This window comes from Lissotriton helveticus, chromosome 8 (genome assembly GCF_964261635.1).
Source record: "Lissotriton helveticus chromosome 8, aLisHel1.1, whole genome shotgun sequence".
NCBI classification, from domain to species: Eukaryota; Metazoa; Chordata; class Amphibia; order Caudata; family Salamandridae; genus Lissotriton; species Lissotriton helveticus.
This window is the reverse complement of record NC_136069.1, coordinates 829,708,062-829,717,324: the sequence shown is the minus strand read 5'-3', so window position 1 is coordinate 829,717,324 and position 9,263 is coordinate 829,708,062. Positions and strand designations below refer to the sequence as shown.

Genomic DNA, 9,263 nt, shown 5'->3' with positions numbered 1-9,263 from the left:
CTTCAGTCTGTTGGGGCTGATTTATAAGTCCCTTGCGGAAGTTGCGGCTGATTTTCCTCCATTGTTGCGTGCCTTTTCTGACGCAGCGGCAGAACAAAAGACTCGCCATGGTGTTGGTGCGGCGTATATATTAAAAAAAAAAACACATATGGGCATATGGGCGATGCATCACGTTGTAAAGCCCTGCGCCATCAGGGGGCGTTCCGGCGCAAGGGAGGGCGTACCTGCGCAGGAACGAATCCTAAAAGTGGCTGAGGGAAATCTACAAGATGTCAATCAGTCATTTTTATGACAATGATGCATGACTCAAACCCTGCGCGCTTGAAGCCGACGTACGGCTTGATGCAGCATTGGGGAGATAGGGTACCCCAGAGCATTGCTGGAGCTGCGCCATCGTTGGCACGCAACTCCAGCAATGCGCTGCCTTTACGGCACAGATGCGTAAGGCTTCTGTGACGTTTTGGGGCAATGGGTGGTGGTGGCATGGCACACAATTACTGCCGCATCCCTGCTACTTTGCAGGGATGCGCCGGTAATTGAAAATATGACCCTTACTGTCTAGCATTACGCAGTTCTTTTCTTTACAGTACACTGATACATAATTTCTCAGGCCAATGAAATGCTTCTGAACACAACATACAAAACAAAGAAGCATAGTAGCAAGCAAGGCTACTGAGAAGGAGAGCAGTGCACCTGAAAATGAAATGCATAGAAGATTTTGAAATATAATTTACCTCAATGTAATCGGCAGCATTATTGCTCTTGGTAAAGAACAAAGATTTGCAAATAACAGAGCAGGATAAAACAGAGTAGTAAATGTACTACTACTACTACTCACCAAGCCCGGGGACCTCTACGCCGAGCGCGTCCAGCAAGTCCCGCTCCCGGTCCATGACATCGGTCCAGCGGTGGGTGGCCTGGTTATATGTGCGCCGGACCCCAGAGATCTTGTACATGGCCCGGCACACCTTCTCCCACCGCTGGCGGCGCTCCCGGATGCCATAGCCGGTCGCGATCTTGCCGCCTCCCAGGATCGTCTTGGGGAGGCGGCGCTGGACATGGAAGATCAGTGCCGCCACTTCCTCCGCGCTAAAGATCTCCCTCGGGACCACTTGCTCCCCCCTTAAACGCCCGCACGGGAGCCGGGCACGGGGTGCGGGACCCTTCCCCTTCTCAGGGTGCTTCCCGGCTCCCTTTACCATGGTCTGGGCAGAAATAAACTTAAATGATAAAGAAGAAATAGAATAGTGAAGAAGAAAATAAAAGAGTTTAAAAAAGTAGTTTAAAAGTAACTAAAAGCTGCAGAAAACACAAAAATATAGAGCTAGAAAAATAGAGGGTTAGATAATAAGTAAAATTAGATCAAAAAAACTTCAAACAAGCAAAGGATGGCAGAGATTGAGAGAGGATAGAGAAAGCATGCCCAGAACCATAGCAATGAATGAGAAACAAGATGGCCGCGCCCGTTCACGACCGCGTGGGTAAGTTCGCGCGAGATTTTCCTTGCGAGTACGCGCGAACTTGTACTCGCGAGCAGCACACTTTGCGAGATTACACATAGCGGGCGGAAACGGAATTACGTCACGCCAACAAGATGGCCGCGCCCGTGTACGACCGATAGGGTAACTTGGCAAACGAATAGCTAGAAGCGCCTCGCGAACACGCGCAAGATCACGCGAATATACACGTCGCAACAAAAACAATTTTGTATTCGCACGTATTCGCGGCTTCCGAAATCGATCTCGCACGGATTCGCGCCCCAAATAACGCGCGAAATTGCAAAAAAAACGATTTTAGCTAAAATGAAAGCAATGAGCAGGTGCAAAAGTTCAAACTTAACATTAGTAACATTCAAGGTAGTGCTTCCTGATGGGCCCCTCCAGAGTTTGCAACAATTCTATGACCCTGCTATGACCCAAACAGCAGGCTCATAGAATAGCACCATAAAGGTCCTGTAAAAAAAAAATTTCACTGCAACAAAAAGCAAATTACAGATAAGGAAGGAAGCAGGTGCCAGCCAGACTGGAACTTTCAAAATTACTGACACATTAATGAAACACAAATTAATTGATGGCAGTTGAAGAAGGGCAGGTGTGCTAGCTTTTTTCAACCACCATAATCTACAGTAATAAATAAACCTAATAGGTGCCTGTGAGGATGTACTAGAGGGTGGCATGGGTGTCCCAGAGGGTGGCAGTGGTGAAACAGAGGGTGCTGTGAACCTGTGATGATAAACCAGACGTAGAAACAACATAGTCGCGGCCGTTGCAAGCCGAAAAGTAAGTTCGCAATTGCGAACTTGTCCCAAAATCGGCGCGAACACGCGCCAACACAAAAAACGGAAAAATCCGCAAGTCCGCTAGAGTTCGCGGATCTTCGCGGATTGCGAATCCGTAAATACGCAAGTTCGCGGATTGCCAATCCGCAAAATCCGCCCATGCTTAGCCATGACAGAGTACTGAAGTTGAGGCTGAAGACAGTGCGAGTTTCCTACAGTTCCTGCCAGTGTGTCAAAAAGGGGTGCAGAATACATGCTCATTCAATCCTTGGCCTCTCTGCTGAGAGCACAGAGCAGTGGCCATGTATTCCAGTTGCAGTTGTGATATGCAAGTATGTATGATGAATGTACTCAGCAGTTGAAGTATTGGCAGGGCGGAAGTAGCAGAGTTCTATAATACAGGGCAGGGAATGTGCTGGGATTATCATTATGCCACATGTTTATAAACAGTTTATTTGAAACAGGGCTTAGGGTATATCACGGCCGTCCCTGCTCAGCTTTATCTATTTTTTAGATCATGATCATTTGGCTGCCGGGCCTGCCTACCCCAGGCCATCATGACCAGACCAATAAACAGAATGATAAAAAAAAACGTCACGGCGCCTGCCAGGCCCTGCCCTGGCTGCCTCACTTGCGCACTGCACCCCAGTGGCTCCCTCTAACCCCACAATCAGGGTAGGATGTGTCCCCTGCTGCTGAGGGCTGTAGACTGTACCCCTCAGAGGCTGTCCCTAAATCCACACTCTGGATACGTGCCCTCTGCTGCTGAGGGCCTATAGACTGTAGCCCTCACTCAGAGGCTGTCCCCACCTCCACATCCAGGATAATACGTGCCCCCTGCTGCTGAGGGCGGCAGACTGCACCCTAGCAGACTCCCCGTCATTCACAGCAACACAGTAGTTAGTGAGGCCAAGATCTCGGGGTCATGTGAGACGTAGTGGCTCACTGGTTAGAGGCGGCAGACCCGTGAGCAGAGAACGGCCCGGGACCAGGGTTCGATTCCCGACGCGGCAGGGTCGTGGACCAGGGTCAGCGGACTCGATAATTCTCGCCTCGGTGCCTACTCTAGTCAGAAACCACACTCGGCAACTCTTGGCATCAGCTTGCCTCATCTTCACAACGGCCCCCCCAGACCGCCGGGGATGCTTGGTCGCACCTTAGAGATACCCATCAGGGACCATCTCTCAGGGTGAGCCAGGACGGGTTCCCCAGCGGTCGAAGCGTGGAGATACTCCTCCGGGAGTCGATTCCTAGCGCTATATAAACCCTTAATTAATTAATTAATGTGTGCATGCTTCGGTGGGGAGGGGCGGGGGAGAGGGGTGTGTGGGTTGTAACAGCAGGTGGGGCTGCTGTTGAAACCGCCCTCACCCAGCAGGCAGCTTGTTACTTAGGCGCTGCTGCTTGTTTACCACCCTGCTGCCGGGGAGGTCTTGACATCCACATTTTCGCTGCTGAACTTGAAGACGGGTCCCTCAGTTGCAGAGTGGTCATATCAAGAGATAAGGTCGCAGAATGGCCGCCAGCGCGCGCTTTGCTTGGTGTCACCCCAGCCCCCCCACCCAGGCCTTCGGCCACTTCTGGGCCGTGAGACGAGGTGAGTATAACCAAGGCCACGTCTCCCGGGGTGCTTTCATGATGCACATGGGCTGTTTCAGTTCACGCCGGGTGGCTCTGCAGTCACTGACTCTGCCCCAGCCCCACCCCCAATTGGCTTCTCTCTCGCACCGTCCTGTTAGGGTTGGACTGACTGGGCCAAAATACAGGCTCGATCACCAAAGAAATCGCCCGTTTGTTGTAAGCGATCTGTTTTAAAGAACAACAAACCAGTAACAGTGTGTAAACTGCATAGGATTTTACATTTCTCCTCATAAATTATAAAGATTATCCCATAAAAAAATCGAGGGAAATAATGGTCACAAATAAAGCAGTTTAAGACACGTTATTGAGCTCCTCCAGTCTAAGGGCCTTGGTAGTGTGAGGTGTATGGGGGGAGGCTTGTTTTGAGCCGGCCCTTCTGACATGGCAGTAATGTCTGATTAACCTATCCGAGCCTGTATTTTTATATGTGACTGATGGATTATCCGGACAGTCAGTGGACTGTTCCTTGCCCCATCAGCCTCCCAAAGTCACCAACCTGACAGACGACTGACTCTGTTCGAGTCCTACCGGCCTCTCGTGTCACTTAGACTGGCCTGTCTGTCCCCACCTTTCAGTCACAGTCTCGAAATGTGTTTTATTCAGATGGGGCCTGCTGTCATTTCAGGGGACTAAGCTTCATATTTGACTGATTCTTCCCCAGCCCTACCGGCCTCTCATGTTACTTATACTGGCCTGTCTCTGCTCTCCTTTCACATGCTCCATTCTAACGTGTACAACAAGACGTCCAGGGAAAGGCTGAAATGGTATGGACCGTCTCTGTGGGTATCCACAGGCACCTGCCAGCTAGACACGTGACTGACCGCACGCCGCCGCCACCACCATCCTTTAAAGGGAGCTGTCCTGGGATCTGACTGACTCCGCCTCAGCCTTACCCAGCTTTTAATGTACCGTCCTGTCCATAAGATGCCCCGTTCTATCGCCTCACTAATACTTTCCCCTTCATGCTGCCTGGCATTACTGCTGAACCCTGCTCCCGCTGCACTTTGTGGCATCCTCAGGCACGCCACTTGAGAGCTTCAGCCTTTAAATGAGAGTCGGAATTCCCAGCGCCCTTGAGGTTTTCAGAGAGGCCTCACTCGGGATGGGCAGGAAACAGCAGGGACTCAGGAACTGAGGAGGCACTTGCTTGTGGGCGGTGTCCGTCCTGCTGCTTGCAATGCTGAACAGTCGTATGAGGGGGGGGAGGGGAAGCCTGAGTGGAGGTAGGAGCGACGGACAGAACCACGGACTGCCATCACCACCCTTTTGTTAGTATGTCCTTCATGGCTGCCCTTTCCTTGGCTCTGCAAGGACTGACTGTGGTTCATTCAAGTGCACAGCATTATTTATAGGTCGCCGCCGGCCTTCCCCCAGGCCATGCCTCGCTCGCCCTCACCTGGTGAGTCTGTCTAGTCGTCAAACGTCCTACGGACTACCGCTACTTTGAACGGCGGCATTGAAGTAGTTGTTGTTGTTCATCAACCACCAGTAGATACGGTGCTGGCGGTCCGTGCGGGTATGCTGGGGCGGGCATGCCATGGCAAAATGAAAGCAGCGAATGCGCGCGCATTCAACTGCAAAATCTGCGCACGCGTCACTGCCTCTGCCGCGCACAGCCCCAACCCCCGCAGAAGACCAGCCCAGGCAAAGCCTGATCCGCGCCGGAAGTCTTAAAGTGAAAGAGTGTGGAGAAATTGAGAGTCATTCACCTGACGTCGTCACCATTTAAAATGCAGAGTAAGTGTTTTACATGATCAATCAACAACGCGGCAACTTAAAATAAGTGACACCGAATCAGCAGCACTTACACTACTACACAGCAGCAGCACACGCTCTCTGTGCCAGTGACTCATTTTAAATAAATCAATTACTGACGGTGACGGTGCACTTCATCTTAATGCGTGACTCACTGTAGACCCGGCCCTGATAATTAGGTGCCGGTGCTAAGCACTGGCAAGCTCCGGCTCAAATTAAGCCCTGATTAGGGAGAGAGAGGGAAAAAGGGAACGAGAGAAAGGGGATCAGAGGAGGAAATTAATAGAAGTAGAGACTGGATAGTGAGCGAGAGAGAAAGTGGGAGAGGAATATATATTGGAAGAAGGGGAATATAGAGACATGAGGGGCAGTAGAGGTGTAAGAACAAAGAGTAGGCTAGAGGTGCGTTTATATTTGTGCTCGACTCGATGAACTGGACACGTGACTCTATAGCAATCCCCTTTGGGACCACAAGAAGGGCAGTTTTAGTATTTGTGTAGGAAGGGCCGATCTTTTCAGATGTAAGATTCTTTGACAAATGTGAATGTGTGTAGCAGCAGTTGGACTCAGGGCTTACTTTGCAACAAAATAAGTGTCAGGGCCCTCGACAGGAGGCCCCTGCAGCGTGTACCACACAGTGCCCTTGCCAGCGTCGCCAATGATAGTAACAACGCATGTACTAAAATTCACACTCCTACAAGTGTGACAGTTTGGACTATTTGTACCATAGTGAAAGCCTGTGAGCATTATGTCTACTGTCTAGCATAGGCTTTGCACTGAAACAACAAGTAATATCCATCCAATACAAAACTGTATTTATGCAGTACTTTACAGCATACATGCATTCTTGGAAAACCTCAAGAAGTCGTCAGCTTTTGTTTTAAATCCAGGTCTACCTTTGTTAGTAGGTAGGACTTTACATCAAAATCCCATGGGTGGTTGCTTGGGGACTTGCTCCGACATCTCATCTGCGAAACACCCTCTTGACACAAATGAATGCAAAGTGCAATTGAATATAACACTTGTTTGAGAAGAAGTATGTTGTTATGTTTTATAGTATATAAAATCATATTAAGGATTTGCTACTACAAGCAGGTCATGTTAGCTGTTTACAATGTCAATATACCTAGTCATAATGTTGTGCACTGTTTCACTTTACATGAGATCCTTTATTTAAGCACTGTTTACAAAACTCAGGATATAAAAATCATTTAATGTTTGCACATTGTCTTGTACACTTTTTACTCTGAACCTTTGCACACTTGTTTGAAGTTCAGTGTGTTTTTAAATGTCTTTATCCTATTTTATATGAAGAATAAATTGGTTATATTTAAATTCATGTTCAATGCTTGACATTTCATTTTTTAGTGTTCACTGTAGCAATGTCTGTGATTTATGATTGGGTATCCTGGTGCTCTATAAGGTAATCATTTACTATGCTTTAAAAGTTAATACAATCTAATATGTAATGAAAAATGTGTTGAACAATGCTTTGTTTTGGCCTTTGTGTCTCCCAAATTTTCTTGGGGGGGTTGAAGCTCCCCCTGGTCGTTGCTCACAGCGCTTGCTCCCTACACACCATGTGGGGGTTGGTCTCACTTTTACTTTGTTCTCTCTGATTCACTACTTGTGTCTATTTTTGGTGCTCTCTGAAAGAATGCCTATGAATACATATGACTGGGTGGGTAACCTGATGTTCTTTAAGGTCATCATCTACTGTTTACTGTGCTTTGAAAGTTGATACAATTTGAATATGTAATGAAAAATATGCTGTAAAATTCACCATTTTGGTCTGTCGTTTTTCCAAATTTTCTTGGGGGGAGAACCCCCCCAAACCCCCCTAGTGGCCGTCGGGCACGCTCGCTGCGCTCGCTCGCTATGCGCTGGACGGGGGCTGGTCTGCTATGCGCCGGACGGGGGCTGGTCTTGCAAAATTTGCCAGGGCTGCTTTCAGTTCCCAGTCCGGCCCTGCCCATAATAGATACTTATTATATGCAGCCTGTAAGATAGTAAAAAATGCATGCTAGGAGAGGAGATGCAAATATAAATGTATTAGAAAAATACATAAAGGGGAGTGATATTCTTTTATTCATGCAAGGCTAGAAAAAATCCCCATACTGTCGAAAGCATTCATACACCACCGAATGGAAATAAACAATTCTGACATTAAATGTAAAGGTGGCGATGCATTTGTATCATCACCTTGAGAAGGATCATCTAGGAATTGAGCCCAGGCCTCAGCACTTAAAAACCAGAAACACTCCACTAAAATAAGAGGCCTGTTGGTGCCAACAATTCTCAAAGTTAATGCTTGTTCTGGTTGAGCATTGAACCGAATGCAGGGCTCTTTTGAAAGTGAATCTGTGAATCAACAGATTCATCCACATGCCAATTATGTTATTGTTTTTAAGAGAATTCACTTTCTTGGAACGAGACCGCATGAACCCATCGTCAGGGCCTGGACAATTTCATGCAAAACGGCAACTCTCAACATTGCAGCCAAGACAATATAACAAGTGTTTCTGCCCGGTTTCGAACCGGGGACCTTTCGCGTGTGAGGCGAACATGATAACCACTACACTACAGAAACAGATACCTACAGTTGATTCTTCTGTGATGAAACTGCTCTGGCTAATTATCTATCTCTTAAATGCAAGAAGCAATAAAAAACTGCCTAATGCAGGACTAAAGCATTCCTTGCATAGCCTCTAACATCATAACATAACTGAGCTGTTGGTAGCAAGCTAAACAATACCTTCCCAAAACGAGAAGTACATGTGCTTATCCACTCAACCAGCGCTCAAGGAGTCTCGATCAGGCGAGATATAGAAAAGGTGGAAAGGGTCCAAATGGCTGTCCCTTCCTCTTTAGGGTGGGTCCTGCTGACTATCATAGGATTCCTTGTAAGAGTAGCCAGGGTGAGAGGAAAAACTTTCAACCCTTCTTAGTGTTCTCTCCACAAGCAGGCATTTTCTGTGCCTTTAATTTCAGGCTTTTCCCAGCAGTCTCTGTTCTGCCTATGTAAATTAACAAAAGGAGTGCTTATTCCTCACTTGCTCTAATGTCCTTCCTGTCCACAAAGCTCTGCCTAAGTATGCTTTATTTCTTTTTCAGGGAAATTCTAAATGGTTTCTCTGTCCAGTCTGTGGCAGTAGAATGCTGCTTATGATGCAATGTTTTGTTGAATCACGAAGGTACAACTACAGAGGAATATATGAGTCTGAAGGACATGGAACTCTTAGATAACACATCACAATATGTGATGCTTGCCAACCAAGCACGACATTCTGGTGTTCTGATGATCCGAACATTCTGCTCCTAAAGGAAAGAAAAGACTGCTCGATTGAAAATAAAGTCTTTGTTTATATTATCGCTCTCTCTCTCCATCTATCTATCTATCTATCTATCTATCTATCTATCTATCTATCTATCTATCTATCTATCTATCTATCTATCTATCTATCTATCTATCTATCTATCTATCTATCTATCTATCTATCTATCTATCTATCTATCTATCTATCTATCAATCTTTCTTTCTATCTACCTACCTATCTATCTGTCTGTCTGTCTATATATCCGTTTATCC

At 47.2% G+C, this 9,263-nt stretch overlaps 1 non-coding gene across 1 annotated transcript; it reads right to left on the bottom strand.

Annotated features, from left to right (window-relative positions):
- Positions 1-8,191: 8,191 nt before the first annotated feature.
- Positions 8,192-8,264, bottom strand: TRNAV-CAC (transfer RNA valine (anticodon CAC)). Its single transcript has one exon. It is a non-coding gene; the product is annotated as a tRNA-Val (tRNA).
- Between the last annotated feature and the right edge of the window lie 999 nt (positions 8,265-9,263).